The sequence below is a fragment of the Anabrus simplex genome, chromosome 3, assembly GCF_040414725.1.
Source record: "Anabrus simplex isolate iqAnaSimp1 chromosome 3, ASM4041472v1, whole genome shotgun sequence".
In the NCBI taxonomy this organism is placed as follows: domain Eukaryota; kingdom Metazoa; phylum Arthropoda; class Insecta; order Orthoptera; family Tettigoniidae; genus Anabrus; species Anabrus simplex.
This window is the reverse complement of record NC_090267.1, coordinates 489,971,910-489,996,798: the sequence shown is the minus strand read 5'-3', so window position 1 is coordinate 489,996,798 and position 24,889 is coordinate 489,971,910. Positions and strand designations below refer to the sequence as shown.

The 24,889-nt window shown below is 45.9% G+C and overlaps 78 non-coding genes across 78 annotated transcripts; all 78 read left to right on the top strand.

The window, feature by feature from the left end:
* Positions 1-92: 92 nt before the first annotated feature.
* TRNAT-CGU (transfer RNA threonine (anticodon CGU)) lies at positions 93-164 on the top strand. Its single transcript has one exon. It is a non-coding gene; the product is annotated as a tRNA-Thr (tRNA).
* Positions 165-375: 211 nt separating this feature from the next.
* TRNAT-UGU (transfer RNA threonine (anticodon UGU)) lies at positions 376-447 on the top strand. The gene has a single exon. It is a non-coding gene; the product is annotated as a tRNA-Thr (tRNA).
* A 222-nt stretch (positions 448-669) lies between these two features.
* Positions 670-741, top strand: TRNAT-UGU (transfer RNA threonine (anticodon UGU)). The gene has a single exon. It is a non-coding gene; the product is annotated as a tRNA-Thr (tRNA).
* Positions 742-1,115: 374 nt separating this feature from the next.
* On the top strand, positions 1,116-1,187 carry TRNAT-UGU (transfer RNA threonine (anticodon UGU)). Its single transcript has one exon. It is a non-coding gene; the product is annotated as a tRNA-Thr (tRNA).
* Positions 1,188-1,412: 225 nt separating this feature from the next.
* On the top strand, positions 1,413-1,484 carry TRNAT-UGU (transfer RNA threonine (anticodon UGU)). Its single transcript has one exon. It is a non-coding gene; the product is annotated as a tRNA-Thr (tRNA).
* Positions 1,485-1,709: 225 nt separating this feature from the next.
* Positions 1,710-1,781, top strand: TRNAT-UGU (transfer RNA threonine (anticodon UGU)). The gene has a single exon. It is a non-coding gene; the product is annotated as a tRNA-Thr (tRNA).
* Positions 1,782-2,006: 225 nt separating this feature from the next.
* Positions 2,007-2,078, top strand: TRNAT-UGU (transfer RNA threonine (anticodon UGU)). Its single transcript has one exon. It is a non-coding gene; the product is annotated as a tRNA-Thr (tRNA).
* A 222-nt stretch (positions 2,079-2,300) lies between these two features.
* Positions 2,301-2,372, top strand: TRNAT-UGU (transfer RNA threonine (anticodon UGU)). The gene has a single exon. It is a non-coding gene; the product is annotated as a tRNA-Thr (tRNA).
* A 225-nt stretch (positions 2,373-2,597) lies between these two features.
* Positions 2,598-2,669, top strand: TRNAT-UGU (transfer RNA threonine (anticodon UGU)). The gene has a single exon. It is a non-coding gene; the product is annotated as a tRNA-Thr (tRNA).
* Positions 2,670-2,894: 225 nt separating this feature from the next.
* On the top strand, positions 2,895-2,966 carry TRNAT-CGU (transfer RNA threonine (anticodon CGU)). Its single transcript has one exon. It is a non-coding gene; the product is annotated as a tRNA-Thr (tRNA).
* Positions 2,967-3,188: 222 nt separating this feature from the next.
* TRNAT-UGU (transfer RNA threonine (anticodon UGU)) lies at positions 3,189-3,260 on the top strand. The gene has a single exon. It is a non-coding gene; the product is annotated as a tRNA-Thr (tRNA).
* Positions 3,261-3,471: 211 nt separating this feature from the next.
* Positions 3,472-3,543, top strand: TRNAT-UGU (transfer RNA threonine (anticodon UGU)). The gene has a single exon. It is a non-coding gene; the product is annotated as a tRNA-Thr (tRNA).
* A 225-nt stretch (positions 3,544-3,768) lies between these two features.
* Positions 3,769-3,840, top strand: TRNAT-CGU (transfer RNA threonine (anticodon CGU)). The gene has a single exon. It is a non-coding gene; the product is annotated as a tRNA-Thr (tRNA).
* Positions 3,841-4,214: 374 nt separating this feature from the next.
* On the top strand, positions 4,215-4,286 carry TRNAT-UGU (transfer RNA threonine (anticodon UGU)). The gene has a single exon. It is a non-coding gene; the product is annotated as a tRNA-Thr (tRNA).
* A 225-nt stretch (positions 4,287-4,511) lies between these two features.
* On the top strand, positions 4,512-4,583 carry TRNAT-UGU (transfer RNA threonine (anticodon UGU)). Its single transcript has one exon. It is a non-coding gene; the product is annotated as a tRNA-Thr (tRNA).
* Positions 4,584-4,808: 225 nt separating this feature from the next.
* On the top strand, positions 4,809-4,880 carry TRNAT-UGU (transfer RNA threonine (anticodon UGU)). Its single transcript has one exon. It is a non-coding gene; the product is annotated as a tRNA-Thr (tRNA).
* Positions 4,881-5,105: 225 nt separating this feature from the next.
* On the top strand, positions 5,106-5,177 carry TRNAT-UGU (transfer RNA threonine (anticodon UGU)). Its single transcript has one exon. It is a non-coding gene; the product is annotated as a tRNA-Thr (tRNA).
* A 222-nt stretch (positions 5,178-5,399) lies between these two features.
* TRNAT-UGU (transfer RNA threonine (anticodon UGU)) lies at positions 5,400-5,471 on the top strand. Its single transcript has one exon. It is a non-coding gene; the product is annotated as a tRNA-Thr (tRNA).
* Positions 5,472-5,696: 225 nt separating this feature from the next.
* On the top strand, positions 5,697-5,768 carry TRNAT-UGU (transfer RNA threonine (anticodon UGU)). The gene has a single exon. It is a non-coding gene; the product is annotated as a tRNA-Thr (tRNA).
* Positions 5,769-6,439: 671 nt separating this feature from the next.
* On the top strand, positions 6,440-6,511 carry TRNAT-CGU (transfer RNA threonine (anticodon CGU)). The gene has a single exon. It is a non-coding gene; the product is annotated as a tRNA-Thr (tRNA).
* Positions 6,512-6,733: 222 nt separating this feature from the next.
* On the top strand, positions 6,734-6,805 carry TRNAT-UGU (transfer RNA threonine (anticodon UGU)). The gene has a single exon. It is a non-coding gene; the product is annotated as a tRNA-Thr (tRNA).
* Positions 6,806-7,030: 225 nt separating this feature from the next.
* On the top strand, positions 7,031-7,102 carry TRNAT-UGU (transfer RNA threonine (anticodon UGU)). The gene has a single exon. It is a non-coding gene; the product is annotated as a tRNA-Thr (tRNA).
* Positions 7,103-7,474: 372 nt separating this feature from the next.
* Positions 7,475-7,546, top strand: TRNAT-UGU (transfer RNA threonine (anticodon UGU)). The gene has a single exon. It is a non-coding gene; the product is annotated as a tRNA-Thr (tRNA).
* Positions 7,547-7,623: 77 nt separating this feature from the next.
* TRNAT-UGU (transfer RNA threonine (anticodon UGU)) lies at positions 7,624-7,695 on the top strand. Its single transcript has one exon. It is a non-coding gene; the product is annotated as a tRNA-Thr (tRNA).
* Positions 7,696-7,920: 225 nt separating this feature from the next.
* On the top strand, positions 7,921-7,992 carry TRNAT-UGU (transfer RNA threonine (anticodon UGU)). Its single transcript has one exon. It is a non-coding gene; the product is annotated as a tRNA-Thr (tRNA).
* Positions 7,993-8,217: 225 nt separating this feature from the next.
* Positions 8,218-8,289, top strand: TRNAT-CGU (transfer RNA threonine (anticodon CGU)). Its single transcript has one exon. It is a non-coding gene; the product is annotated as a tRNA-Thr (tRNA).
* A 373-nt stretch (positions 8,290-8,662) lies between these two features.
* On the top strand, positions 8,663-8,734 carry TRNAT-CGU (transfer RNA threonine (anticodon CGU)). The gene has a single exon. It is a non-coding gene; the product is annotated as a tRNA-Thr (tRNA).
* Positions 8,735-8,956: 222 nt separating this feature from the next.
* On the top strand, positions 8,957-9,028 carry TRNAT-UGU (transfer RNA threonine (anticodon UGU)). The gene has a single exon. It is a non-coding gene; the product is annotated as a tRNA-Thr (tRNA).
* A 225-nt stretch (positions 9,029-9,253) lies between these two features.
* TRNAT-UGU (transfer RNA threonine (anticodon UGU)) lies at positions 9,254-9,325 on the top strand. Its single transcript has one exon. It is a non-coding gene; the product is annotated as a tRNA-Thr (tRNA).
* Positions 9,326-9,547: 222 nt separating this feature from the next.
* TRNAT-UGU (transfer RNA threonine (anticodon UGU)) lies at positions 9,548-9,619 on the top strand. Its single transcript has one exon. It is a non-coding gene; the product is annotated as a tRNA-Thr (tRNA).
* A 225-nt stretch (positions 9,620-9,844) lies between these two features.
* On the top strand, positions 9,845-9,916 carry TRNAT-UGU (transfer RNA threonine (anticodon UGU)). The gene has a single exon. It is a non-coding gene; the product is annotated as a tRNA-Thr (tRNA).
* Positions 9,917-10,138: 222 nt separating this feature from the next.
* On the top strand, positions 10,139-10,210 carry TRNAT-UGU (transfer RNA threonine (anticodon UGU)). Its single transcript has one exon. It is a non-coding gene; the product is annotated as a tRNA-Thr (tRNA).
* Positions 10,211-10,435: 225 nt separating this feature from the next.
* Positions 10,436-10,507, top strand: TRNAT-UGU (transfer RNA threonine (anticodon UGU)). Its single transcript has one exon. It is a non-coding gene; the product is annotated as a tRNA-Thr (tRNA).
* Positions 10,508-10,732: 225 nt separating this feature from the next.
* On the top strand, positions 10,733-10,804 carry TRNAT-UGU (transfer RNA threonine (anticodon UGU)). The gene has a single exon. It is a non-coding gene; the product is annotated as a tRNA-Thr (tRNA).
* Positions 10,805-11,026: 222 nt separating this feature from the next.
* On the top strand, positions 11,027-11,098 carry TRNAT-UGU (transfer RNA threonine (anticodon UGU)). Its single transcript has one exon. It is a non-coding gene; the product is annotated as a tRNA-Thr (tRNA).
* Positions 11,099-11,320: 222 nt separating this feature from the next.
* Positions 11,321-11,392, top strand: TRNAT-UGU (transfer RNA threonine (anticodon UGU)). The gene has a single exon. It is a non-coding gene; the product is annotated as a tRNA-Thr (tRNA).
* A 225-nt stretch (positions 11,393-11,617) lies between these two features.
* TRNAT-UGU (transfer RNA threonine (anticodon UGU)) lies at positions 11,618-11,689 on the top strand. Its single transcript has one exon. It is a non-coding gene; the product is annotated as a tRNA-Thr (tRNA).
* A 225-nt stretch (positions 11,690-11,914) lies between these two features.
* Positions 11,915-11,986, top strand: TRNAT-UGU (transfer RNA threonine (anticodon UGU)). Its single transcript has one exon. It is a non-coding gene; the product is annotated as a tRNA-Thr (tRNA).
* Positions 11,987-12,209: 223 nt separating this feature from the next.
* Positions 12,210-12,281, top strand: TRNAT-UGU (transfer RNA threonine (anticodon UGU)). Its single transcript has one exon. It is a non-coding gene; the product is annotated as a tRNA-Thr (tRNA).
* Positions 12,282-12,506: 225 nt separating this feature from the next.
* Positions 12,507-12,578, top strand: TRNAT-UGU (transfer RNA threonine (anticodon UGU)). Its single transcript has one exon. It is a non-coding gene; the product is annotated as a tRNA-Thr (tRNA).
* Positions 12,579-12,800: 222 nt separating this feature from the next.
* On the top strand, positions 12,801-12,872 carry TRNAT-UGU (transfer RNA threonine (anticodon UGU)). Its single transcript has one exon. It is a non-coding gene; the product is annotated as a tRNA-Thr (tRNA).
* Positions 12,873-13,246: 374 nt separating this feature from the next.
* On the top strand, positions 13,247-13,318 carry TRNAT-UGU (transfer RNA threonine (anticodon UGU)). The gene has a single exon. It is a non-coding gene; the product is annotated as a tRNA-Thr (tRNA).
* Positions 13,319-13,543: 225 nt separating this feature from the next.
* On the top strand, positions 13,544-13,615 carry TRNAT-UGU (transfer RNA threonine (anticodon UGU)). Its single transcript has one exon. It is a non-coding gene; the product is annotated as a tRNA-Thr (tRNA).
* A 225-nt stretch (positions 13,616-13,840) lies between these two features.
* Positions 13,841-13,912, top strand: TRNAT-UGU (transfer RNA threonine (anticodon UGU)). Its single transcript has one exon. It is a non-coding gene; the product is annotated as a tRNA-Thr (tRNA).
* Positions 13,913-14,137: 225 nt separating this feature from the next.
* Positions 14,138-14,209, top strand: TRNAT-UGU (transfer RNA threonine (anticodon UGU)). The gene has a single exon. It is a non-coding gene; the product is annotated as a tRNA-Thr (tRNA).
* A 222-nt stretch (positions 14,210-14,431) lies between these two features.
* On the top strand, positions 14,432-14,503 carry TRNAT-UGU (transfer RNA threonine (anticodon UGU)). Its single transcript has one exon. It is a non-coding gene; the product is annotated as a tRNA-Thr (tRNA).
* Positions 14,504-14,579: 76 nt separating this feature from the next.
* TRNAT-UGU (transfer RNA threonine (anticodon UGU)) lies at positions 14,580-14,651 on the top strand. Its single transcript has one exon. It is a non-coding gene; the product is annotated as a tRNA-Thr (tRNA).
* Positions 14,652-14,728: 77 nt separating this feature from the next.
* Positions 14,729-14,800, top strand: TRNAT-UGU (transfer RNA threonine (anticodon UGU)). Its single transcript has one exon. It is a non-coding gene; the product is annotated as a tRNA-Thr (tRNA).
* A 225-nt stretch (positions 14,801-15,025) lies between these two features.
* On the top strand, positions 15,026-15,097 carry TRNAT-CGU (transfer RNA threonine (anticodon CGU)). Its single transcript has one exon. It is a non-coding gene; the product is annotated as a tRNA-Thr (tRNA).
* Positions 15,098-15,173: 76 nt separating this feature from the next.
* On the top strand, positions 15,174-15,245 carry TRNAT-CGU (transfer RNA threonine (anticodon CGU)). Its single transcript has one exon. It is a non-coding gene; the product is annotated as a tRNA-Thr (tRNA).
* A 222-nt stretch (positions 15,246-15,467) lies between these two features.
* Positions 15,468-15,539, top strand: TRNAT-UGU (transfer RNA threonine (anticodon UGU)). The gene has a single exon. It is a non-coding gene; the product is annotated as a tRNA-Thr (tRNA).
* A 520-nt stretch (positions 15,540-16,059) lies between these two features.
* Positions 16,060-16,131, top strand: TRNAT-UGU (transfer RNA threonine (anticodon UGU)). Its single transcript has one exon. It is a non-coding gene; the product is annotated as a tRNA-Thr (tRNA).
* A 225-nt stretch (positions 16,132-16,356) lies between these two features.
* Positions 16,357-16,428, top strand: TRNAT-UGU (transfer RNA threonine (anticodon UGU)). The gene has a single exon. It is a non-coding gene; the product is annotated as a tRNA-Thr (tRNA).
* Positions 16,429-16,802: 374 nt separating this feature from the next.
* On the top strand, positions 16,803-16,874 carry TRNAT-UGU (transfer RNA threonine (anticodon UGU)). The gene has a single exon. It is a non-coding gene; the product is annotated as a tRNA-Thr (tRNA).
* A 225-nt stretch (positions 16,875-17,099) lies between these two features.
* TRNAT-UGU (transfer RNA threonine (anticodon UGU)) lies at positions 17,100-17,171 on the top strand. Its single transcript has one exon. It is a non-coding gene; the product is annotated as a tRNA-Thr (tRNA).
* Positions 17,172-17,690: 519 nt separating this feature from the next.
* On the top strand, positions 17,691-17,762 carry TRNAT-UGU (transfer RNA threonine (anticodon UGU)). Its single transcript has one exon. It is a non-coding gene; the product is annotated as a tRNA-Thr (tRNA).
* A 374-nt stretch (positions 17,763-18,136) lies between these two features.
* On the top strand, positions 18,137-18,208 carry TRNAT-UGU (transfer RNA threonine (anticodon UGU)). The gene has a single exon. It is a non-coding gene; the product is annotated as a tRNA-Thr (tRNA).
* A 225-nt stretch (positions 18,209-18,433) lies between these two features.
* TRNAT-UGU (transfer RNA threonine (anticodon UGU)) lies at positions 18,434-18,505 on the top strand. The gene has a single exon. It is a non-coding gene; the product is annotated as a tRNA-Thr (tRNA).
* A 519-nt stretch (positions 18,506-19,024) lies between these two features.
* Positions 19,025-19,096, top strand: TRNAT-UGU (transfer RNA threonine (anticodon UGU)). Its single transcript has one exon. It is a non-coding gene; the product is annotated as a tRNA-Thr (tRNA).
* A 225-nt stretch (positions 19,097-19,321) lies between these two features.
* On the top strand, positions 19,322-19,393 carry TRNAA-UGC (transfer RNA alanine (anticodon UGC)). The gene has a single exon. It is a non-coding gene; the product is annotated as a tRNA-Ala (tRNA).
* Positions 19,394-19,618: 225 nt separating this feature from the next.
* Positions 19,619-19,690, top strand: TRNAT-UGU (transfer RNA threonine (anticodon UGU)). Its single transcript has one exon. It is a non-coding gene; the product is annotated as a tRNA-Thr (tRNA).
* A 225-nt stretch (positions 19,691-19,915) lies between these two features.
* TRNAT-CGU (transfer RNA threonine (anticodon CGU)) lies at positions 19,916-19,987 on the top strand. Its single transcript has one exon. It is a non-coding gene; the product is annotated as a tRNA-Thr (tRNA).
* A 211-nt stretch (positions 19,988-20,198) lies between these two features.
* On the top strand, positions 20,199-20,270 carry TRNAT-UGU (transfer RNA threonine (anticodon UGU)). The gene has a single exon. It is a non-coding gene; the product is annotated as a tRNA-Thr (tRNA).
* Positions 20,271-20,495: 225 nt separating this feature from the next.
* Positions 20,496-20,567, top strand: TRNAT-CGU (transfer RNA threonine (anticodon CGU)). The gene has a single exon. It is a non-coding gene; the product is annotated as a tRNA-Thr (tRNA).
* Positions 20,568-20,937: 370 nt separating this feature from the next.
* TRNAT-UGU (transfer RNA threonine (anticodon UGU)) lies at positions 20,938-21,009 on the top strand. The gene has a single exon. It is a non-coding gene; the product is annotated as a tRNA-Thr (tRNA).
* Positions 21,010-21,234: 225 nt separating this feature from the next.
* TRNAT-UGU (transfer RNA threonine (anticodon UGU)) lies at positions 21,235-21,306 on the top strand. The gene has a single exon. It is a non-coding gene; the product is annotated as a tRNA-Thr (tRNA).
* A 223-nt stretch (positions 21,307-21,529) lies between these two features.
* TRNAT-UGU (transfer RNA threonine (anticodon UGU)) lies at positions 21,530-21,601 on the top strand. The gene has a single exon. It is a non-coding gene; the product is annotated as a tRNA-Thr (tRNA).
* A 225-nt stretch (positions 21,602-21,826) lies between these two features.
* TRNAT-UGU (transfer RNA threonine (anticodon UGU)) lies at positions 21,827-21,898 on the top strand. The gene has a single exon. It is a non-coding gene; the product is annotated as a tRNA-Thr (tRNA).
* Positions 21,899-22,123: 225 nt separating this feature from the next.
* Positions 22,124-22,195, top strand: TRNAT-CGU (transfer RNA threonine (anticodon CGU)). The gene has a single exon. It is a non-coding gene; the product is annotated as a tRNA-Thr (tRNA).
* A 76-nt stretch (positions 22,196-22,271) lies between these two features.
* TRNAT-CGU (transfer RNA threonine (anticodon CGU)) lies at positions 22,272-22,343 on the top strand. The gene has a single exon. It is a non-coding gene; the product is annotated as a tRNA-Thr (tRNA).
* Positions 22,344-22,565: 222 nt separating this feature from the next.
* Positions 22,566-22,637, top strand: TRNAT-UGU (transfer RNA threonine (anticodon UGU)). The gene has a single exon. It is a non-coding gene; the product is annotated as a tRNA-Thr (tRNA).
* Positions 22,638-22,862: 225 nt separating this feature from the next.
* TRNAT-UGU (transfer RNA threonine (anticodon UGU)) lies at positions 22,863-22,934 on the top strand. The gene has a single exon. It is a non-coding gene; the product is annotated as a tRNA-Thr (tRNA).
* A 77-nt stretch (positions 22,935-23,011) lies between these two features.
* On the top strand, positions 23,012-23,083 carry TRNAT-UGU (transfer RNA threonine (anticodon UGU)). The gene has a single exon. It is a non-coding gene; the product is annotated as a tRNA-Thr (tRNA).
* Positions 23,084-23,308: 225 nt separating this feature from the next.
* On the top strand, positions 23,309-23,380 carry TRNAT-UGU (transfer RNA threonine (anticodon UGU)). Its single transcript has one exon. It is a non-coding gene; the product is annotated as a tRNA-Thr (tRNA).
* Positions 23,381-23,602: 222 nt separating this feature from the next.
* TRNAT-UGU (transfer RNA threonine (anticodon UGU)) lies at positions 23,603-23,674 on the top strand. Its single transcript has one exon. It is a non-coding gene; the product is annotated as a tRNA-Thr (tRNA).
* A 374-nt stretch (positions 23,675-24,048) lies between these two features.
* Positions 24,049-24,120, top strand: TRNAT-UGU (transfer RNA threonine (anticodon UGU)). The gene has a single exon. It is a non-coding gene; the product is annotated as a tRNA-Thr (tRNA).
* Positions 24,121-24,345: 225 nt separating this feature from the next.
* On the top strand, positions 24,346-24,417 carry TRNAT-UGU (transfer RNA threonine (anticodon UGU)). Its single transcript has one exon. It is a non-coding gene; the product is annotated as a tRNA-Thr (tRNA).
* A 225-nt stretch (positions 24,418-24,642) lies between these two features.
* On the top strand, positions 24,643-24,714 carry TRNAT-UGU (transfer RNA threonine (anticodon UGU)). Its single transcript has one exon. It is a non-coding gene; the product is annotated as a tRNA-Thr (tRNA).
* Positions 24,715-24,889: the final 175 nt, after the last annotated feature.

Sequence of the window (24,889 nt, the reverse complement as noted above, 5' to 3'; positions counted from 1 at the left end):
TCCGCACAGGAGGCGAACTTCCTGTTTTTATTATCACACGACGATAGTAAGTTTTGTTCTCCAAGCTCATTCGTATTACGACGACAGCAAGAGCCTCTTTTGCTCAGTTGTAGAGCACTGGTCTCGTAAACCAGGGGTCGTGAGTTCGATCCTCACAGGAGGCAACTTTATTTCTTTTATTATCACACAACGGAAATGAGTTTGTGTTTCAAGCTCATTCGTGTTACGACGACAGCTACGGCCTCTTTAGAACAGTGGTCTTGTAAACCAAGGGTCGTGAGTTCGATCCGCACAGGAGGCAAACTTCCTGTTTTTATCACACGACGATAGTAAGTTTAGTTCTCCAAGCTCATTCGTATTACGACGGCACCCAGAGCCGCATTAGCTCAGTGGTAGAGCACTGGTCTTGTAAACCAGGGGTCGTGAGTTCGATCCTCACAGGAGGCAACTGTCTCTATTTTATTATCACATGACGAAAATGAGTTTGTTTTTCAAGCTCATTCGTGTTACGACGACAGCTACAGCCTCCTTAGAACAGTGGTGGAGCACGGGTCTTGTAAACCAAGGGTCGTGAGTTCGATCCGCACAGGAGGCAAACTTACTGCTTTTATCACACGACGACAGTAAGTTTTGTTCTCCAAGCTCATTCGTATTACGACGACAGCCAGAGCCTCTTTAGCTCAGTGGTAGAGCACTGGTCTTGTAAACCAGGGGTCGTGAGTTCGATCCTCACAGGAGGCAACTGTCTGTATTTTATTATCACATGACGGTAATGAGTTTGTGTTTCAAGCTCATTCGTGTTATGACGACAGCCAGAGCCTCTTTAGAACAGTGGTAGAGCACTGGTCTTGTAAACCAAGGGTCGTGAGTTCGATCCTCACAGGAGGCAAACTTCCTGTTTTTATTATCACACGACGATAGTAAGTTTTGTTCTCCAAGCTCATTCGTGTTACGACGACAGCCAGAGCCTCTTTAGAGCAGTTGTAGAGCACTGGTCTTGTAAACGAAGGGTCGTGAGTTCTATCCGCACAGGTGGCAAACTCCCTGTTTTTATTATCACACGTCGATAGTAAGTTTTGTTCTCCAAGCTCATTCGTATTACGACGATAGCCAGAGCCTCTTTAGCTCAGTGGTAGAGCACTGGTCTTGTAAACCAGGGGTCGTGTGTTCGATCCTCACAGGAGGCAACTGTCTCAATTTTATTATCACATGACGAAAATGAGTTTGTTGTTCAAGCTCATTCGTGTTACGACGACAGCCAGAGCCTCTTTAGAACAGTGGTAGTGCATTGGTCTTGTAAACGAAGGGTCGTGAGTTCGATCCTCACAGTAGGCTAACTTCCTTTTTTCATTATCACACGACGATAGTAAGTTTTGTTCTCCAAGCTCATTCGTATTACGACGACAGCCAGAGCCTCTTTAGCTCAGTGGTAGAGCACTGGTCTTGTAAACCAGGGGTCGTGAGTTCGATCCTCACAGGAGGCGACTTTATTCCTTTTAATATCACATGATGAAATTGAGTTTGTGTTTCAAGCTCATTCCTGTTACGACGACAGCCAGAGCCTCTTTAGAATAGTGGTAGAGCACTGGTCTTGTAAACCAAGGGTCGTGAGTTCGAACCGCACAGGAGGCAAACTTACTGTTTTTATTATTACACGACGGTAATAAGTTTTGTTCTCCAAGCTCATTCGTATTACGACGACAGCCAGAGCCTCTTTTGCTCAGTGGTAGAGCACTGGTCTTGTAAACCAGGTGTCGTGAGTTCGATCCTCACAGGAGGCAACGTTATTTCTTTTATTATCACACGAAGAAAATGAGTTTGTGTTTCAAGCTCATTCGTGTTACGACGAGAGCCGGAGCCTCTTTAGAACAGTGGTAGAGCACTGGTCTTGTAAACCAAGGGTCGTGAGTTCGATCCGCACAGGAGGCACACTTCCTGTTTTTATTATCACACGACGATAGTAAGTTTTGTTCTTCAAGCTCATTCGTATTACGACGACAGCCAGAGCCTCTTTAGCTCAGTGGTAGAGCACTGGTCTTGTAAACCAGGGGTCGTGAGTTCGATCCTCACAGGAGGCAACTGTCCCTTTTTTATATTCACATGACGAAAATGAGTTTGTGTTTCAAGCTCATTCGTGTTACGACAAAAGCTACGGCCTCTTTAGAACAGTGGTAGAGCACTGGTCTTGTAAACCAAGGGTCGTGAGTTCGATCCGCACAGGAGGCAAAGTTCCTGTTTTCATCACACGACGATAGTAAGTTTTGTTCTCCAAGCTCATTCGTATTACGACGACAGCCAGAGCCTCTTTAGCTCAGTGGTAGAGCACTGGTCTTGTAAACCAGGGGTCGTGAGTTCGAACCTCACAGGAGGCAACTGTCTCTATTTTATTATCACATGACGAAAATGAGTTTGTGTTTCAAGCTCATTCGTGTTACGAGGACAGCCAGAGCCTCTTTAGAACAGTGGTAGAGCACTGGTCTTGTAAACCAAGGGTCGTGAGTTCGATCCTCACAGGAGGCAACCGTCCTGTTGTTATTATCACACGACGGTAGTAAGTTTTGTTCTCCAAGCTCATTCGTATTACGACGACAGCCAGAGCCTCTATAGCTCAGTGGTAGAGCACTGGTCTTGTATACCAGGGGTCATGAGTTCGATCCTCACAGGAGGCAACTGCCTGTATTTTATTATCACATGACGGTAATGAGTTTGTGTTTCAAGCTCATTCGTGTTACGACGACTGCCAGAGCCTCCTTAGAACAGTGGTAGAGCACTGGCCTTGTAAACCAAGGGTCGTGAGTTCGATCCTCACAGGAGGCGAACTTCCTGTTTTTATTATCACACGACGATAGTAAGTTTTGTTCTCCAAGCTCATTCGTATTACGACGACAGCAAGAGCCTCTTTAGCTCAGTGGAAGAGCACTGGTCTCGTAAACCAGGGGTCGTGAGTTCGATCCTCACAGGAGGCAACTTTATTTCTTTTATTATCACACGACTTAAATGAGTTTGTGTTTCAAGCTCATTCGTGTTACGACGACAGCTACGGCCTCTTTAGAACATGGGTAGAGCACTGGTCTTGTAAACCAAGGTTCGTGCGTTCGATCCGCACAGGAGGCAAACTTTCTGTTTTTATCACACGACGATAGTAAGTTTTGTTCTCCAAGCTCATTCGTATTACGGCGACAGCCAGAGCCTCGTTAGCTCAGTGGTAGAGCACTGGTCTTGTAAACCAGGGGTCGTGAGTTCGATCCTCACAGGAGGCAACTTTATTTCTTTTATTATCACACAACGGAAATGAGTTTGTGTTTCAAGCTCATTCGTGTTACGACGACAGCTACGGCCTCTTTAGAACAGTGGTCTTGTAAACCAAGGGCCGTGAGTTCGATCCGCACAGGAGGCAAACTTCCTGTTTTTATCACACGACGATAGTAAGTTTAGTTCTCCAAGCTCATTCGTATTACGACGGCACCCAGAGCCGCATTAGCTCAGTGGTAGAGCACTGGTCTTGTAAACCAGGGGTCGTGAGTTCGATGCTCACAGGAGGCAACTGTCTCTATTCTATTATCACATGACGAAAATGAGTTTGTGTTTCAAGCTTATTTGTGTTACGACGACAGCCAGAGCCTCCTTAGAACAGTGGTAGAGCAGTGGTCTTGTAAACCAAGGGTCGTGAGTTCGATCCTCACAGGAGGCAAACTTCCTGTTGTTATTATCACACGACGATAGTAAGTTTTGTTCCCCAAGCTCATTCATATTACGACGAGAGCAAGAGCCTCTTTAGCTCAGTGGTAGAGCACTGGTCTCGTAAACCAGGGGTCGTGAGTTCGATCCTCACAAGAGGCAACTTTATTTCTTTTATTATCCCACGACGAAAATGAGTTTGTGTTTCAAGCTCATTCGTGTTACGACGGCAGCTACAGCCTCTTTAGAACAGTGGTAGAGCACTGGTCTTGTACACGAAGGGTCGTGAGTTCGATCCTCACAGGGGGCAAACTTCCTGTTTTTATTATCACACGACGATATTAAGTTTTGTTCCCCAAGCTCATTCGTGTTACGACGACAGCCGGAGCCTCTTTAGAGAAGTTGTAGAGCACTGGTCTTGTAAACCAAGGGTCGTGAGTTCTATCCGCACAGGAGGCAAACTTCCTGTTTTTATTATCACACGACGATAGTAAGTTTTGTTCTCCAAGCTCATTCGTAGTACGACGATAGCCAGAGCCTCTTTAGCTTAGTGGTAGAGCTCTGGTCTTGTAAACCAGGGGTGGTGAGTTCGATCCTCACAGGAGGCAACTTTATTTCATTTATTATCACACGAAGAAAATGAGTTTGTGTTTCAAGGTCATTCGTGTTACGACGACAGCCAGAGCCTCTTTAGAACAGTGGTAGAGCACTGGTCTTGTAAACCAAGGGTCGTGAGTTCGATCCGCACAGGAGGCAAACTTCCTGTTTTTATTATCACACGACGATAGTAAGTGTTGTTCTCCAAGGTCATTCGTATTACGACGACAGCCAGAGCCTTTTTAGCTCAGTGGTAGAGCACTGGTCTTGTAAACCAGGGGTCGTGAGTTCGATCCTCACAGGAGGCAACTGTCTCTATTTTATTATCACATGACGAAAATGAGTTTGTGTTTCAAGCTCATTCGTGTTACGACGACAGCCAGAGCCTCTTTAGAACAGTGGTAGAGCATTGGTCTTGTAAACGAAGGGTCGTGAGTTCGATCCTCACAGGAGGCAAACTTCCTGTTTTTATTATCACACGACGATAGTAAGTTTTGTTCTCCAAGCTCATTCGTATTACGACGACAGCCAGAGCCTCTTTAGCTCAGTGGTAGAGCACTGGTCTTGTAAACCAGGGGTCGTGAGTTCGATCCTCACAGGAGGCGACTTTATTCCTTTTATTATCACATGATGAAATTGAGTTTGTGTTTCAAGCTCATTCCTGTTACGACGACAGCCAGAGCCTCTTTAGAATAGTGGTAGCGCACTGGTCTTGTAAACCAAGGGTCGTGAGTTCGAACCGCACAGGAGGCAAACTTGCTGTTTTTATTATTACACGACGATAATAAGTTTTGTTCTCCAAGCTCATTCGTATTACGACGACAGCCAGAGCCTCTTTAGCTCAGTGGTAGAGCACTGGACTTGTAAACCAGGTGTCGTGAGATCGATCCTCACAGGAGGCAACGTTATTTCTTTTAATTTCACACGACGAAAATGAGTTTGTGTTTCAAGCTCATTCGTGTTACGATGTGAGCCGGAGCCTCTTTAGAACAGTGGTAGAGCACTGGTGTTGTAAACCAAGGGTCGTGAGTTCGATCCGCACAGGAGGCAAAGTTCCTGTTTTCATCACACGACGATAGTAAGTTTTGTTCTCCAAGCTCATTCGTATTACGAAGACAGCCAGAGCCTCTTTAGCTCAGTGGTAGAGCACTGGTCTTGTAAACCAGGGGTCGTGAGTTCGATCCTCACAGGAGGCAACTGTCACTATTTTATTATCACATGACGAAAATGAGTTTGTGTTTCAAGCTCATTCGTGTTACGAGGACAGCCGGAGCCTCTTTAGAACAGTGGTAGAGCACTGGTCTTGTAAACCAAGGGTCGTGAGTTCGATCCTCACAGGAGGCAACCCTCCTGTTGTTATTATCACACGACGATAGTAAGTTTTGTTCTCCAAGCTCATTCGTATTACGACGACAGCCAGAGCCTCTTTAGCTCAGTGGTAGAGCACTGGTCTTGTAAACCAGGGGTCATGGGTTCGATCCTCACAGGAGGCAACTGTCTGTATTTTATTATCACATGACGGTAATGAGTTTGTGTTTCAAGCTCATTCGTGTTACGACGACAGCCAGAGCCTCCTTAGAACAGTGGTAGAGCACTGGCCTTGTAAACCAAGGGTCGTGAGTTCGATCCTCACAGGAGGCAAACTTCCTGTTTTTATTATCACACGACGATAGTAAGTTTTGTTCTCCAAGCTCATTCGTATTACGACGACAGCAAGAGCCTCTTTAGAACAGTGGTAGAGCACTGGTCTCGTAAACCGGGGGTCGTGAGTTCGATCCTCACATGTGGCAACTTTATTTCTTTTATTATCACACGACGAAAATGAGTTTGTGTTTCAAGCTCATTCGTGTTACGACGACAGCTACAGCCTCCTTAGAACAGTGGTAGAGCACTGGTTTTGTAAACCAAGGGTCGTGAGTTCGATCCGCACAGGAGGCAACTGTCTGTATTTTATTATCACATGACGAAAATGAGTTTGTGTTTCAAGCTCATTCGTGTTACGACGACAGCCAGAGCCTCTTTAGAACAGGGGTAGAGCACTGGTCTTGTAAACCAAGGGTCGTGAGTTCGATCCGCACAGGAGGCAAACTTCCGGTTTTTATTATCACACGACGATAGTAAGTTTTATTTCTCCAAGCTCACTCGTATTACGACGACAGCAAGAGCCTCTTTAGCTCAGTGGTAGAGCACTGGTCTCGTAAACCAGGGGTCGTGAGTTCGATCCTCACAGGAGGCAACTTTATTTCTTTTATTATCACACGACGGAAATGAGTTTGTGTTTCAAGCTCATTCGTGTTACGACGACAGCTACGGCCTCTTTAGAACAGTGGTAGAGCACTGGTCTTGTGAACCAAGGGTCGTGAGTTCGATCCGCACAGGAGGCAAACTTCCTGTTTTTATCACACGACGATAGTAAGTTTTGTTCTCCAAGCTCATTCGTATTACGGCGACAGCCAGAGCCTCTTTAGCTCAGTGGTAGAGCACTGGTCTTGTAAACCAGGGGTCGTGAGTTCGATCCTCACAGGAGGCAACTGTCTCTACTTTATTATCACATGACGAAAATGAGTTTGTTGTTCAAGCTCATTCGTGTTACGACGTCAGCCAGAGCCTCTTTAGAACAGTGGTAGAGCACGGGACTTGTAAACCAAGGGTCGTGAGTTCGATCCTCACAGGAGGCAAACTTCCTGTTTTTATTATCACACGACGATAGTAAGTTTTGTTCTCCAAGCTCATTCGTATTACAACGACAGCCAGAGCCTGTTTAGCTCAGTGGTAGGGCAGTGGTCTTGTAAACCAGGGGTCGTGAGTTCGATCCTCACAGGAGGCAAACTCACAGTTTTTATTATCACACGACGATAATAAGTTTTGTTCTCCAAGGTCATTCGTATTACGACGACAGCCAGGGCCTCTTTTGAACAGTGGTAGAGCACTGGTCTTGTAAACCAAGGGTCGTGAGTTCGATCCGCACAGGAGGCAAACTTACTGCTTTTATCACACGACGACAGTAAGTTTTGTTCTCCAAGCTCATTCGTATTACGACGGCAGCCAGAGCCGCATTAGCTCAGTGGTAGAGCACTGGTCTTGTAAACTAAGGGTCGTGAGTTCGATCCTCACAGGAGGCAAACTTCCTGTTTTTATTATCACACGACGATAGTAAGTTTTGTTCTCCAAGCTCATTCGTATTACGACGGCAGCCAGAGCCGCATTAGCTCAGTGGTAGAGCACTGGTCTTGTAACCCAGGGGTCGTGAGTTCGATCCTCACAGGAGGCAAACTTCCTGTTTTTATTATCACACGACGATAGTAAGTTTTGTTCTCCAAGCTCATTCGTATTACGACGGCAGCCAGAGCCGCATTAGCTCAGTGGTAGAGCACTGGTCTTGTAAACCAGGGGTCGTGAGTTCGATCCTCACAGGAGGCAACTGTCTCTATTTTATTATCACATGACGAAAATGAGTTTGTGTTTCAAGCTCATTCGTGTTACGAGGACAGCCAGAGCCTCTTTAGAACAGTGGTATAGCACTGGTCTTGTAAACCAAGGGTCGTGAGTTCGATCCTCACAGGAGGCAAATTTCCTGTTTTTATTATCACACGACGATAGTAAGTTTTGTTCTCCAAGCTCATTCGTATTACGACGACAGCCAGAGCCTCTTTAGCTCAGTGGTGGAGCACTGGTCTTGTAAACCAGGGGTCATGAGTTCGATCCTCACAGGAGGCAACTGTCTGTATTTTATTATCACATGACGGTAATGAGTTTGTGTTTCAAGCTCATTCGTGTTACGACGACAGCCAGAGCCTCCTTAGAACAGTGGTAGAGCACTGGCCTTGTAAACCAAGGGTCGTGAGTTCGATCCTCACAGGAGGCAAACTTCCTGTTTTTATTATCACACGACGATAGTAAGTTTTGTTCTCCAAGATCATTCGTATTACGACGACAGCAAGAGCCTCTTTAGAACAGTGGTAGAGCACTGGTCTCGTAAACCAGGGGTCGTGAGTTCGATCCTCACAGGTGGCAACTTTATTTCTTTTATTATCACACGACGAAAATGAGTTTGTGCTTCAAGCTCATTCGTGTTACGGCGACAGCTACAGCCTCTTTAGAACAGTGGTAGAGCACTGGTTTTGTAAACCAAGGGTCGTGAGTTCGATCCGCACAGGAGGCAACTGTCTCTATTTTATTATCACATGACGAAAATGAGTTTGTGTTTCAAGCAAATTCGTGTTACGTCGACAGCGAGAGCCTCTTTAGAACAGGGGTAGAGCACTGGTCTTGTAAACGAAGGGTCGTGAGTTCGATCCGCACAGGAGGCAAACTTCCGGTTTTTATTATCACACGACGATAGTAAGTTTTGTTCTCCAAGCTCATTCGTATTACGACGACAGCAAGAGCCTCTTTAGCTCAGTGGTAGGGCACTGGTCTCGTAAACCAGGGGTCGTGAGTTCGATCCTCACAGGAGGCAACTTTATTTCTTTTATTATCACACGACTTAAATGAGTTTGTGTTTCAAGCTCATTCGTGTTACGACGACAGCTACGGCCTCTTTAGAACAGTGGTAGAGCACTGGTGTTGTAAACCAAGGGTCGTGAGTTCGATCCGCACAGGAGGCAAACTTCCTGTTTTTATCACACGACGATAGTAAGTTTTGTTCTCCAAGCTCATTCGTATTACGGCGACAGCCAGAGCCTCGTTAGCTCAGTGGTAGAGCACTGGTCTTGTAAACCAGGGGTCGTGAGTTCGATCCTCACAGGAGGCAACTGTCTCTATTTTATTATCACATGACGACAATGAGTTTGTTGTTCAAGCTCATTCGTGTTACGACGTCAGCCAGAGCCTCTTTAGAACAGTGGTAGAGCACGGGTCTTGTAAACCAAGGGTCGTGAGTTCGATCCTCACAGGAGGCAAACTTCCTGTTTTTATTATCACACGACGATAGTAAGTTTTGTTCTCCAAGCTCATTCGTATTACGACGACAGCCAGAGCCTCTTTAGCTCAGTGGTAGGGCAGTGGTCTTGTAAACCAGGGGTCGTGAGTTCGATCCTCACAGGAGGCAACTGTCTCTATTTTATTATCACATGACGAAAATGAGTTTGTTTTTCAAGCTCATTCGTGTTACGACGACAGCCACAGCCTCCTTAGAACAGTGGTGGAGCACGCGTCTTGTAAACCAAGGGCCGTGAGTTCGATCCGCACAGGAGGCAAACTTACTGCTTTTATCACACGACGACAGTAAGTTTTGTTCTCCAAGCTCATTCGTATTACGACGACAGCCAGAGCCTCTTTAGCTCAGTGGTAGAGCACTGGTCTTGTAAACCAGGGGTCGTGTGTTCGATCCTCACAGAAGGCAACTGTCTCAATTTTATTATCACATGACGAAAATGAGTTTGTGTTTCAAGCTCATTCGTGTTACGACGACAGCCAGAGCCTCTTTAGAACAGTGGTAGAGCACGGGTCTTGTAAACCAAGGGTCGTGAGTTCGATCCTCACAGGAGGCAAACTTCCTGTTTTTATTATCACACGACGATAGTAAGTTTTGTTCTCCAAGCTCATTCGTATTACGACGACAGCCAGAGCCTCTTTAGCTCAGTGGTAGGGCAGTGGTCTTGTAAACCAGGGGTCGTGAGTTCGATCCTCACAGGAGGCAACTGTCTCTATTTTATTATCACATGACGAAAATGAGTTTGTTTTTCAAGCTCATTCGTGTTACGACGACAGCCACAGCCTCCTTAGAACAGTGGTGGAGCACGCGTCTTGTAAACCAAGGGCCGTGAGTTCGATCCGCACAGGAGGCAAACTTACTGCTTTTATCACACGACGACAGTAAGTTTTGTTCTCCAAGCTCATTCGTATTACGACGACAGCCAGAGCCTCTTTAGCTCAGTGGTAGAGCACTGGTCTTGTAAACCAGGGGTCGTGAGTTCGATCCTCACAGGAGGCGACTTTATTCCTTTTATTATCACATGATGAAATTGAGTTTGTGTTTCAAGCTCATTCCTGTTACGACGACAGCCAGAGCCTCTTTAGAAAAGTGGTAGAGCACTGGTCTTGTAAACCAAGGGTCGTGAGTTCGAACCGCACAGGAGGCAAACTTACTGTTTTTATTATTACACGACGATAATAAGTTTTGTTCTCCAAGCTCATTCGTATTACGACGACAGCCAGAGCCTCTTTTGCTCAGTGGTAGAGCACTGGTCATGTAAACCAGGTGTCGTGAGTTCGATCCTCACAGGAGGCAACGTTATTTCTTTTATTATCACACGACGAAAATGAGTTTGTGTTTCAAGCTCATTCGTGTTACGACGAGAGCCGGAGCCTCTTTAGAACAGAGGTAGAGCACTGGTCTTGTAAACCAAGGGTCGTGAGTTCGATCCGCACAGGAGGCACACTTCCTGTTTTTATTATCACACGACGATAGTAAGTTTTGTTCTTCAAGCTCATTCGTATTACGACGACAGCCAGAGCCTCTTTAGCTCAGTGGTAGAGCACTGGTCTTGTAAACCAGGGGTCGTGAGTTCGATCCTCACAGGAGGCAACTGTCTCTATTTTATATTCACATGACGAAAATGAGTTTGTGTTTCAAGCTCATTCGTGTTACGACAAAAGCTACAGCCTCTTTAGAACAGTGGTAGAGCACTGGTCTTGTAAACCAAGGGTCGTGAGTTCGATCCGCACAGGAGGCAAAGTTCCTGTTTTCATCACACGACGATAGTAAGTTTTGTTCTCCAAGCTCATTCGTATTACGACGACATCCAGAGCCTCTTTAGCTCAGTGGTAGAGCACTGGTCTTGTAAACCAGGGGTCGTGAGTTCGAACCTCACAGGAGGCAACTGTCTCTATTTTATTATCACATGACGAAAATGAGTTTGTGTTTCAAGCTCATTCGTGTTACGAGAACAGCCATAGCCTCTTTAGAACAGTGGTAGAGCACTGGTCTTGTAAACCAAGGGTCGTGAGTTCGATCCGCACAGGAGGCAAAGTTCCTGTTTTCATCACACGACGATAGTAAGTTTTGTTCTCCAAGCTCATTCGTATTACGACGACATCCAGAGCCTCTTTAGCTCAGTGGTAGAGCACTGGTCTTGTAAACCAGGGGTCGTGAGTTCGAACCTCACAGGAGGCAACTGTCTCTATTTTATTATCACATGACGAAAATGAGTTTGTGTTTCAAGCTCATTCGTGTTACGAGAACAGCCATAGCCTCTTTAGAACAGTGGTAGAGCACTGGTCTTGTAAACCAAGGGTCGTGAGTTCGATCCTCACAGGAGGCAACCGTCCTGTTGTTATTATCACACGACGATAGTAAGTTTTGTTCTCCAAGCTCATTCGTGTTACGACGACAGCCAGAGCCTCCTTAGAACAGTGGTAGAGCACTGGTCTTGTAAACCAGGGGTCGTGAGTTCGAACCTCACAGGAGGCAACTGTCTCTATTTTATTATCACATGACGACAATGAGTTTGTTGTTCAAGCTCATTCGTGTTACGACGTCAGCCAGAGCCTCTTTAGAACAGTGGTAGAGCACGGGTCTTGTAAACCAAGGGTCGTGAGTTCGATCCTCACAGGAGGCAAACTTCCTGTTTTTATTATCACACGACGATAGTAAGTTTTGTTCACCAAGCTCATTCGTATTACGACGACAGCCAGAGCCTGTTTAGCTCAGTGGTAGGGCAGTGGTCTTGTAAACCAGGGGTCGTGAGTTCGATCCTCACAGGAGGCAAACTTCCTGTTTTTATTATCACACGGCGATAATAAGTTTTGTTCTCCAAGGTTATTCGTATTACGACGACAGCCAGGGCCTCTTTTGAACAGTGGTAGAGCACTGGTCTTGTAAACCAAGGGTCGTGAGTTCGATCCGCACAGGAGGCAAACTTGCTGCTTTTATCACACGACGACAGTAAGTTTTGTTCTCCAAGCTCATTCGTATTACGACGATTGCCAGAGCCTCTTTAGCTCAGTGGTAGAGCACTGGTCTTGTAAACCAGGGGTCGTGAGTTCGATCCTCACAGGAGGCAACTGTCTGTATTTTATTATCACATGACGGTAATGAGTTTGTGTTTCAAGCTCATTCGTGTTACGACGACAGCTACAGCCTCTTTAGAACAGTGGTAGAGCACTGGTCTTGTAAACCAAGGGTCGTGAGTTCGATCCTCACAGGAGGCAAACTTCCTGTTTTTATTATCACACGACGATAGTAAGTTTTGTTCTCCAAGCTCATTCGTATTACGACGACAGCCAGAGCCTCTTTAGCTCAGTGGTAGGGCAGTGGTCTTGTAAACCAGGGGTCGTGAGTTCGATCCTCACAGGAGGCAACTGTCTCTATTTTATTATCACATGACGAAAATGAGTTTGTTTTTCAAGCTCATTCGTGTTACGACGACAGCTACAGCCTCCTTAGAACAGTGGTGGAGCACGGGTCTTGTAAACCAAGGGCCGTGAGTTCGATCCGCACAGGAGGCAAACTTACTGCTTTTATCACACGACGACAGTAAGTTTTGTTCTCCAAGCTCATTCGTATTACGACGACAGCCAGAGCCTCTTTAGCTCAGTGGTAGAGCACTGGTCTTGTAAACCAGGGGTCGTGAGTTCGATCCTCACAGGAGGCAACTGTCTGTATTTTATTATCACATGACGGTAATGAGTTTGTGTTTCAAGCTCATTCGTGTTACGACGACAGCCAGAGCCTCTTTAGAACAGTGGTAGAGCACTGGTCTTGTAAACCAAGGGTCGTGAGTTCGATCCTCACAGGAAGCAAACTTCCTATTTTTATTATCACACGACGATAGTAAGTTTTGTTCTCCAAGCTCATTCGTGTTACGACGACAGCCAGAGCCTCTTTAGAGCAGTTGTAGAGCACTGGTCTTGTAAACGAAGGGTCGTGAGTTCTATCCGCACAGGAGGCAAACACCCTGTTTTTATTATCACACGACGATAGTAAGTTTTGTTCTCCAAGCTCATTCGTATTACGACGATAGCCAGAGTCTCTTTAGCTCAGTGGTAGAGCACTGGTCTTGTAAACCAGGGGTCGTGTGTTCGATCCTCACAGGAGGCAACTGTCTCAATTTTATTATCACATGACGAAAATGAGTTTGTTTTTCAAGCTCATTCGTGTTACGACGACAGCCAGAGCCTCTTTGGAACACTGGTAGAGCATTGGTCTTGTAAACGAAGGGTCGTGAGTTCGATCCTCACAGGAGGCAAACTTCCTGTTTTTATTATCACACGACGATAGTAAGTTTTGTTCTCCAAGCTCATTCGTATTACGACGACAGCCAGAGCCTCTTTAGCTCAGTGGTAGAGCACTGGTCTTGTAAACCAGGGGTCGTGAGTTCGATCCTCACAGGAGGCGACTTTATTCCTTTTATTATCACATGATGAAATTGAGTTTGTGTTTCAAGCTCATTCCTGTTACGACGACAGCCAGAGCCTCTTTAGAAAAGTGGTAGAGCACTGGTCTTGTAAACCAAGGGTCGTGAGTTCGAACCGCACAGGAGGCAAACTTACTGTTTTTATTATTACACGACGATAATAAGTTTTGTTCTCCAAGCTCATTCGTATTACGACGACAGCCAGAGCCTCTTTTGCTCAGTGGTAGAGCACTGGTCTTGTAAACCAGGTGTCGTGAGTTCGATCCTCACAGGAGGCAACGTTATTTCTTTTATTATCACACGACGAAAATGAGTTTGTGTTTCAAGCTCATTCGTGTTACGACGAGAGACGGAGCCTCTTTAGAACAGAGGTAGAGCACTGGTCTTGTAAACCAAGGGTCGTGAGTTCGATCCGCACAGGAGGCACACTTCCTGTTTTTATTATCACACGACGATAGTAAGTTTTGTTCTTCAAGCTCATTCGTATTACGACGACAGCCAGAGCCTCTTTAGCTCAGTGGTAGAGCACTGGTCTTGTAAACCAGGGGTCGTGAGTTCGATCCTCACAGGAGGCAACTGTCTCTATTTTATATTCACATGACGAAAATGAGTTTGTGTTTCAAGCTCATTCGTGTTACGACAAAAGCTACAGCCTCTTTAGAACAGTGGTAGAGCACTGGTCTTGTAAACCAAGGGTCGTGAGTTCGATCCGCACAGGAGGCAAAGTTCCTGTTTTCATCACACGACGATAGTAAGTTTTGTTCTCCAAGCTCATTCGTATTACGACGACAGCCAGAGCCTCTTTAGCTCAGTGGTAGAGCACTGGTCTTGTAAACCAGGGGTCGTGAGTTCGAACCTCACAGGAGGCAACTGTCTCTATTTTATTATCACATGACGAAAATGAGTTTGTGTTTCAAGCTCATTCGTGTTACGAGAACAGCCATAGCCTCTTTAGTACAGTGGTAGAGCACTGGTCTTGTAAACCAAGGGTCGTGAGTTCGATCCTCACAGGAGGCAACCGTCCTGTTGTTATTATCACACGACGATAGTAAGTTTTGTTCTCCAAGCTCATTCGTATTACGAGGACAGCCAGAGCCTCTTTAGCTCAGTGGTAGAGCACTGGTCTTGTAAACCAGTGGTCATGAGTTCGATCCTCACAGGAGGCAACTGTCTGTATTTCATTATCACATGACGGTAATGAGTTTGTGTTTCAAGCTCATTCGTGTTACGACGACAGCCAGAGCCTCCTTAGAACAGTGGTAGAGCACTGGCCTTGTAAACCAAGGGTCGTGAGTTCGATCCTCACAGGAGGCAAACTTCCTGTTTTTATTATCACACGACGATAGTAAGTTTTGTTCTCCAAGATCATTCGTATTACGACGACAGCAAGAGCCTCTTTGGAACAGTGGTAGAGCACTGGTCTCGTAAACCAGGGGTCGTGAGTTCGATCCTCACAGGTGGCAACTTCATTTCTTTTATTATCACACGACGAAAATGAGATTGTGCTTCAAGCTCATTCGTGTTACGACAACAGCTACAGCCTCTTTAGCTCAGTGGTAGAGCACTGGTCTCGTAAACCAGGGGTCGTGAGTTCGATCCTCACAGGAGGCAACTTTATTTCTTTTATTATCACACGACTTAAATGAGTTTGTGTTTCAAGCTCATTCGTGTTACGACGACAGCTACGGCCTCTTTAGAACAGTGGTAGAGCACTGGTCTTGTAGACCAAGGGTCGTGAGTTCGATCCGCACAGGAGGCAAACTTCCTGTTTTTATCACACGACGATAGTAAGTTTTGTTCTCCAAGCTCATTCGTATTACGGCGACAGCCAGAGCCTCGTTAGCTCAGTGGTAGAGCACTGGTCTTGTAAACCAGGGGTCGTGAGTTCGATCCTCACAGGAGGCAACTGTCTCTATTTTATTATCACATGACGACAATGAGTTTGTTGTTCAAGCTCATTCGTGTTACGACGTCAGCCAGAGCCTCTTTAGAACAGTGGTAGAGCACGGGTCTTGTAAACCAAGGGTCGTGAGTTCGATCCTCACAGGAGGCAAACTTCCTGTTTTTATTATCACACGACGATAGTAAGTTTTGTTCACCAAGCTCATTCGTATTACGACGACAGCCAGAGCCTGTTTAGCTCATTGGTAGGGCAGTGGGCTTGTAAACCAGGGGTCGTGAGTTCGATCCTCACAGGAGGCAAACTTCCTGTTTTTATTATCACACGGCGATAATAAGTTTTGTTCTCCAAGGTTATTCGTATTACGACGACAGCCAGGGCCTCTTTTGAACAGTGGTAGAGCACTGGTCTTGTAAACCAAGGGTCGTGAGTTCGATCCGCACAGGAGGCAAACTTGCTGCTTTTATCACACGACGACAGTAAGTTTTGTTCTCCAAGCTCATTCGTATTACGACGATTGCCAGAGCCTCTTTAGCTCAGTGGTAGAGCACTGGTCTTGTAAACTAGGGGTCGTGAGTTCGATCCTCACAGGAGGCAACTGTCTGTATTTTATTATCACATGACGGTAATGAGTTTGTGTTTCAAGCTCATTCGTGTTACGACGACAGCTACAGCCTCTTTAGAACAGTGGTAGAGCACTGGTCTTGTAAACCAAGGGTCGTGAGTTCGATCCTCACAGGAGGCAAACTTCCTGTTTTTATTATCACACGACGATAGTAAGTTTTGTTCTCCAAGCTCATTCGTATTACGACGGCAGCCAGAGCCGCATTAGCTCAGTGGTAGAGCACTGGTCTTGTAAACCAGGGGTCGTGAGTTCGATCCTCACAGGAGGCAACTGTCTCTATTTTATTATCGCATGACCAAAATGAGTTTGTGTTTCAAGCTCATTCGTGTTACGAGGACAGCCAGAGCCTCTTTAGAACAGTGGTAGAGCACTGGTCTTGTAAACCAAGGGTCGTGAGTTCGATCCTCACAGGAGGCAAACTTCCCGTTTTTATTATCACACGACGATAGTACGTTTTGTTCTCCAAGCTCATTCGTGTTACGACGACAGCCAGAGCCTATTTAGAGCAGTTGTAGAGCTCTGGTCTTGTAAACGAAGGGTCGTGAGTTCTATCCGCACAGGAGGCGAACTTCCGGTTTTTATTATCACACGACGATAGTAAGTTTTGTTCTCCAAGCTCATTCGTATTACGACGATAGCCAGAGCCTCTTTAGCTCAGTGGTAGAGCACTGGTCTTGTAAACCAGGGGTCGTGTGTTCGATCCTCACAGGAGGCAACTGTCTCTATTTTATTATCACATGACGAAAATGAGTTTGTGTTTCAAGCTCATTCGTGTTACGACGACAGCCAGAGCCTCTGTAGAACAGTGGTAGAGCGTTGGTCTTGTAAACGAAGGGTCGTGCGTTCGATCCTTACAGGAGGCAAACTTCCTGTTTTTATTATCACACGACGATAGTAAGTTTTGTTCTCCAAGCTCATTCGTATTACGACGATAGCCAGAGCCTCTTTAGCTCAGTGGTAGAGCACTGGTCTTGTAAACCAGGGGTCGTGAGTTCGATCCTCACAGGAGGCGACTTTATTCCTTTTATTATCACATGATGAAATTGAGTTTGTGTTTCAAGCTCATTCCTGTTACGACGACAGCCAGAGCCTCTTTAGAACAGTGGTAGAGCACTGGTCTTGTAAACCAAGGGTCGTGAGTTCGATCCTCACAGGAAGCAAACTTCCTGTTTTTATTATCACACGACGATAGTAAGTTTTGTTCTCCAAGCTCATTCGTGTTACGACGACAGCCAGAGCCTCTTTAGAGCAGTTGTAGAGCACTGGTCTTGTAAACGATGGGTCGTGAGTTCTATCCGCACAGGAGGCAACTGTCTCTATTTTATTATCACATGACGAAAATGAGTTTGTTTTTCAAGCTCATTCGTGTTACGACGACAGCTACAGCCTCCTTAGAACAGTGGTGGAGCACGGGTCTTGTAAACCAAGGGCCGTGAGTTCGATCCGCACAGGAGGCAAACTTACTGCTTTTATCACACGACGACAGTAAGTTTTGTTCTCCAAGCTCATTCGTATTACGACGACAGCCAGAGCCTCTTTAGCTCAGTGGTAGAGCACTGGTCTTGTAAACCAGGGGTCGTGAGTTCGAACCTCACAGGAGGCAACTGTCTCTATTTTATTATCACATGACGAAAATGAGTTTGTGTTTCAAGCTCATTCCTGTTACGACGACAGCCAGAGCCTCTTCAGAATAGTGGTAGAGCACTGGTCTTGTAAACCAAGGGTCGTGAGTTCGATCCTCACAGGAGGCAAACTTCCCGTTTTTATTATCACACGACGATAGTACGTTTTGTTCTCCAAGCTCATTCGTGTTACGACGACAGCCAGAGCCTCTTTAGAGCAGTTGTAGAGCTCTGGTCTTGTAAACGAAGGGTCGTGAGTTCTATCCGCACAGGAGGCGAACTTCCGGTTTTTATTATCACACGACGATAGTAAGTTTTGTTCTCCAAGCTCATTCGTATTACGACGATAGCCAGAGCCTCTTTAGCTCAGTGGTAGAGCACTGGTCTTGTAAACCAGGGGTCGTGTGTTCGATCCTCACAGGAGGCAACTGTCTCTATTTTATTATCACATGACGAAAATGAGTTTGTGTTTCAAGCTCATTCGTGTTACGACGACAGCCAGAGCCTCTGTAGAACAGTGGTAGAGCGTTGGTCTTGTAAACGAAGGGTCGTGCGTTCGATCCTTACAGGAGGCAAACTTCCTGTTTTTATTATCACACGACGATAGTAAGTTTTGTTCTCCAAGCTTATTCGTATTACGACGACAGCCAGAGCCTCTTTAGCTCAGTGGTAGAGCACTGGTCTTGTAAACCAGGGGTCGTGAGTTCGATCCTCACAGGAGGCGACTTTATTCCTTTTATTATCACATGATGAAATTGAGTTTGTGTTTCAAGCTCATTCCTGTTACGACGACAGCCAGAGCCTCTTTAGAACAGTGGTAGAGCACTGGTCTTGTAAACCAAGGGTCGTGAGTTCGATCCTCACAGGAAGCAAACTTCCTGTTTTTATTATCACACGACGATAGTAAGTTTTGTTTTCCAAGCTCATTCGTGTTACGACGACAGCTAGAGCCTCTTTAGAGCAGTTGTAGAGCACTGGTCTTGTAAACGAAGGGTCGTGAGTTCTATCCGCACAGGAGGCAACTGTCTCTATTTTATTATCACATGACGAAAATGAGTTTGTTTTTCAAGCTGATTCGTGTTACGACGACAGCTACAGCCTCCTTAGAACAGTGGTGGAGCACGGGTCTTGTAAACCACGGGCCGTGAGTTCGATCCGCACAGGAGGCAAACTTACTGCTTTTATCACACGACGACAGTAAGTTTTGTTCTCCAAGCTCATTCGTATTACGACGACAGCCAGAGCCTCTTTAGCTCAGTGGTAGAGCACTGGTCTTGTAAACCAGGGGTCGTGAGTTCGAACCTCACAGGAGGCAACTGTCTCTATTTTATTATCACATGACGAAAATGAGTTTGTGTTTCAAGCTCATTCCTGTTACGACGACAGCCAGAGCCTCTTCAGAATAGTGGTAGAGCACTGGTCTTGTAAACCAAGGGTCGTGAGTTCGAACCGCACAGGCGGCAAACTCGCTGTTTTTATTATTACACGACGATAGTAAGTTTTGTTCTCCAAGCTCATTCGTATTACGACGACAGCCAGAGCCTCTTTAGCTCAGTGGTAGAGCACTGGTCTTGCAAACCAGGGGTCGTGAGTTCGATCCTCACAGGAGGCAACTTTATTTCTTTTATTATCACACGACGAAAATGAGTTTGTGTTTCAAGCTCATTCGTGTTACGACGAGAGCCGGAGCCTCTTTAGAAGAGTGGTAGAGACCTGGTCTTGTAAACCATGGGTCGTGAGTTCGATCCGCACAGGAGGCACACATCCTGTTGTTATTATCACACGACGATAGTAAGTTTTGTTCTCCAAGCTCATTCGTATTACGACGACAGCCAGAGCCTATTTAGCTCAGTGGTAGAGCACTGGTCTTGTAAACCAGGGGTCGTGAGTTCGATCCTCACAGGAGGCAACGCGCCCTATTTTATTATCACATGACGAAAATGAGTTTGTGTTTCAAGCTCATTCGTGTTACGACGACAGCCAGAGCTTCTTTAGAACAGGGGTAGAGCACTGGTCTTGTAAACCAAGGGTCGTGAGTTCGATCCGCACAGGAGGCAAACTTCCTGTTTTTATTATCACACGACGATAGTAAGTTTTGTTCTCCAAGCTCATTCGTATTACGACGACAGCAAGAGCCTCTTTTGCTCAGTTGTAGAGCACTGGTCTCGTAAACCAGGGGTCGTGAGTTCGATCCTCACAGGAGGCAACTTTATTTCTTTTATTATCACACAACGGAAATGAGTTTGTGTTTCAAGCTCATTCGTGTTACGACGACAGCTACGGCCTCTTTAGAACAGTGGTCTTGTAAACCAAGGGTCGTGAGTTCGATCCGCACAGGAGGCAAACTTCCTGTTTTTATCACACGACGATAGTAAGTTTAGTTCTCCAAGCTCATTCGTATTACGACGGCACCCAGAGCCGCATTAGCTCAGTGGTAGAGCACTGGTCTTGTAAACCAGGGGTCGTGAGTTCGATGCTCACAGGAGGCAACTGTCTCTATTTTATAATCACATGACGAAAATGAGTTTGTGTTTCAAGCTTATTCGTGTTACGACGACAGCCAGAGCCTCCTTAGAACAGTGGTAGAGCAGTGGTCTTGTAAACCAAGGGTCGTGAGTTCGATCCTCATAGGAGGCAAACTTCCTGTTGTTATTATCACACGACGATAGTAAGTTTTGTTCTCCAAGCTCATTCGTATTACGACGACAGCAAGAGCCTCCTTAGCTCAGTGGTAGAGCACTGGTCTCGTAAACCAGGGGTCGTGAGTTCGATCCTCACAAGAGGCAACTTTATTTCTTTTATTACCCCACGACGAAAATGAGTTTGTGTTTCAAGCTCATTCGTGTTACGACGACAGCTACAGCCTCTTTAGAACAGTGGTAGAGCACTGGTTTTGTAAACCAAGGGTCGTGAGTTCGATCCGCACAGGAAGCAACTGTCTCTATTTTATTATCACATGACGAAAATGAGTTTGTGTTTCAAGCTCATTCGTGTTACGACGGCAGCCAGAGCCTCTTTAGAACAGGGGTAGAGCACTGGTCTTGTAAACCAAGGGTCGTGAGTTCGATCCGCACAGGAGGCAAACTTCCTGTTTTTATCACACGACGATAGTAAGTTTTGTTCTCCAAGCTCATTCGTATTACGGCGACAGCCAGAGCCTCTTTAGCTCAGTGGTAGAGCACTGGTCTTGTAAACCAGGGGTCGTGAGTTCGATCCTCACAGGAGGCAACTGTCTGTATTTTATTATCACATGACGAAAATGAGTTTGTTGTTCAAGCTCATTCGTGTTACGACGTCAGCCAGAGCCTCTTTAGAAAAGTGGTAGAGCACGGGACTTGTAAACCAAGGGTCGTGAGTTCGATCCTCACAGGAGGCAAACTTCCTGTTTTTATTATCACACGACGATAGTAAGTTTTGTTCTCCAAGCTCATTCGTATTACGACGAGAGCGAGAGCCTGTTTAGCTCAGTGGTAGGGCAGTGGTCTTGTAAACCAGGGGTCGTGAGTTCGATCCTCACAGGAGGCAAACTTACTGTTTTTATTATCACAAGACGATAATAAGTTTTGTTCTCCAAGGTCATTCGTATTACGACGATAGCCAGGGCCTCTTTTGAACAGTGGTAGAGCACTGGTCTTGTAAACCAAGGGTCGTGAGTTCGATCCGCACAGGAGGCAAACTTAGTGCTTTTATCACACGACGACAGTAAGTTTTGTTCTCCAAGCTCATTCATAATACGACGATTGCCAGAGCCTCTTTAGCTCAGTGGTAGAGCACTGGTCTTGTAAACCAGGGGTCGTGAGTTCGATCCTCACAGGAGGCAACTGTCTGTATTTTATTATCACATGACGGTAATGAGTTTGTGTTTCAAGCTCATTCGTGTTACGACGACAGCTACAGCCTCTTTAGAACAGTGGTAGAGCACTGGTCTTGTAAACCAAGGGTCGTGAGTTCGATCCTCACAGGAGGCAACCGTCCTGTTGTTATTATCACACGACGATAGTAAGTTTTGTTCTCCAAGCTCATTCGTATTACGAGGACAGCCAGAGCCTCTTTAGCTCAGTGGTAGAGCACTGGTCTTGTAAACCAGTGGTCATGAGTTCGATCCTCACAGGAGGCAACTGTCTGTATTTCATTATCACATGACGGTAATGAGTTTGTGTTTCAAGCTCATTCGTGTTACGACGACAGCCAGAGCCTCCTTAGAACAGTGGTAGAGCACTGGCCTTGTAAACCAAGGGTCGTGAGTTCGATCCTCACAGGAGGCAAACTTCCTGTTTTTATTATCACACGACGATAGTAAGTTTTGTTCTCCAAGATCATTCGTATTACGACGACAGCAAGAGCCTCTTTGGAACAGTGGTAGAGCACTGGTCTCGTAAACCAGGGGTCGTGAGTTCGATCCTCACAGGTGGCAACTTTATTTCTTTTATTATCACACGACGAAAATGAGATTGTGCTTCAAGCTCATTCGTGTTACGACAACAGCTACAGCCTCTTTAGCTCAGTGGTAGAGCACTGGTCTCGTAAACCAGGGGTCGTGAGTTCGATCCTCACAGGAGGCAACTTTATTTCTTTTATTATCACACGACTTAAATGAGTTTGTGTTTCAAGCTCATTCGTGTTACGACGACAGCTACGGCCTCTTTAGAACAGTGGTAGAGCACTGGTCTTGTAGACCAAGGGTCGTGAGTGCGATCCGCACAGGAGGCAAACTTCCTGTTTTTATCACACGACGATAGTAAGTTTTGTTCTCCAAGCTCATTCGTATTACGGCGACAGCCAGAGCCTCGTTAGCTCAGTAGTAGAGCACTGGTCTTGTAAACCAGGGGTCGTGAGTTCGATCCTCACAGGAGGCAACTGTCTCTATTTTATTATCACATGACGACAATGAGTTTGTTGTTCAAGCTCATTCGTGTTACGACGTCAGCCAGAGCCTCTTTAGAACAGTGGTAGAGCACGGGTCTTGTAAACCAAGGGTCGTGAGTTCGATCCTCACAGGAGGCAAACTTCCTGTTTTTATTATCACACGACGATAGTAAGTTTTGTTCACCAAGCTCATTCGTATTACGACGACAGCCAGAGCCTGTTTAGCTCAGTGGTAGGGCAGTGGTCTTGTAAACCAGGGGTCGTGAGTTCGATCCTCACAGGAGGCAAACTTCCTGTTTTTATTATCACACGACGATAGTAAGTTTTGTTCTCCAAGCTCATTCGTATTACGACGACAGCCAGAGCCTCTTTAGCTCAGTGGTAGGGCAGTGGTCTTGTAAACCAGGGGTCGTGAGTTCGATCCTCACAGGAGGCAACTGTCTCTATTTTATTATCACATGACGAAAATGAGTTTGTTTTTCAAGCTCATTCGTGTTACGACGACAGCTACAGCCTCCTTAGAACATTGGTGGAGCACGGGTCTTGTAAACCAAGGGTCGTGAGTTCGATCCTCACAGGAGGCAAACTTCCTGTTTTTATTATCACACGACGATAGTAAGTTTTGTTCTCCAAGCTCATTCGTATTACGACGACAGCCAGAGCCTCTTTAGCTCAGTGGTAGGGCAGTGGTCTTGTAAACCAGGGGTCGTGAGTTCGATCCTCACAGGAGGCAACTGTCTCTATTTTATTATCACATGACGAAAATGAGTTTGTTTTTCAAGCTCATTCGTGTTACGACGACAGCTACAGCCTCCTTAGAACAGTGGTGGAGCACGGGTCTTGTAAACCAAGGGCCGTGAGTTCGATCCGCACAGGAGGCAAACTTACTGCTTTTATCACACGACGACAGTAAGTTTTGTTCTCCAAGCTCATTCGTATTACGACGACAGCCAGAGCCTCTTTAGCTCAGTGGTAGAGCACTGGTCTTGTAAACCAGGGGTCGTGAGTTCGATCCTCACAGGAGGCGACTTTATTCCTTTTATTATCACATGATGAAATTGAGTTTGTGTTTCAAGCTCATTCGTGTTACGACGACAGCCAGAGCCTCTTCAGAACAGTGGTAGAGCACTGGTCTTGTAAACCAAGGGTCGTGAGTTCGATCCTCACAGGAAGCAAACTTCCTGTTTTTATTATCACACGACGATAGTAAGTTTTGTTCTCCAAGCTCATTCGTGTTACGACGACAGCCAGAGCCTCTTTAGAGCAGTTGTAGAGCACTGGTCTTGTAAACGAAGGGTCGTGAGTTCTATCCGCACAGGAGGCAAACTCCCTGTTTTTATTATCACACGACGATAGTAAGTTTTGTTCTCCAAGCTCATTCGTATTACGACGATAGCCAGAGTCTCTTTAGCTCAGTGGTAGAGCACTGGTCTTGTAAACCAGGGGTCGTGTGTTCGATCCTCACAGGAGGCAACTGTCTCAATTTTATTATCACATGACGAAAATGAGTTTGTGTTTCAAGCTCATTCGTGTTACGACGACAGCCAGAGCCTCTTTAGAACACTGGTAGAGCATTGGTCTTGTAAACGAAGGGTCGTGAGTTCGATCCTCACAGGAGGCAAACTTCCTGTTTTTATTATCACACGACGATAGTAAGTTTTGTTCTCCAAGCTCATTCGTATTACGACGACAGCCAGAGCCTCTTTAGCTCAGTGGTAGAGCACTGGTCTTGTAAACCAGGGGTCGTGAGTTCGATCCTCACAGGAGGCGACTTTATTCCTTTTATTATCACATGATGAAATTGAGTTTGTGTTTCAAGCTCATTCCTGTTACGACGACAGCCAGAGCCTCTTTAGAAAAGTGGTAGAGCACTGGTCTTGTAAACCAAGGGTCGTGAGTTCGAACCGCACAGGAGGCAAACTTACTGTTTTTATTATTACACGACGATAATAAGTTTTGTTCTCCAAGCTCATTCGTATTACGACGACAGCCAGAGCCTCTTTTGCTCAGTGGTAGAGCACTGGTCTTGTAAACCAGGTGTCGTGTGTTCGATCCTCACAGGAGGCAACGTTATTTCTTTTATTATCACACGACGAAAATGAGTTTGTGTTTCAAGCTCATTCGTGTTACGACGAGAGCCGGAGCCTCTTTAGAACAGAGGTAGAGCACTGGTCTTGTAAACCAAGGGTCGTGAGTTCGATCCGCACAGGAGGCACACTTCCTGTTTTTATTATCACACGAC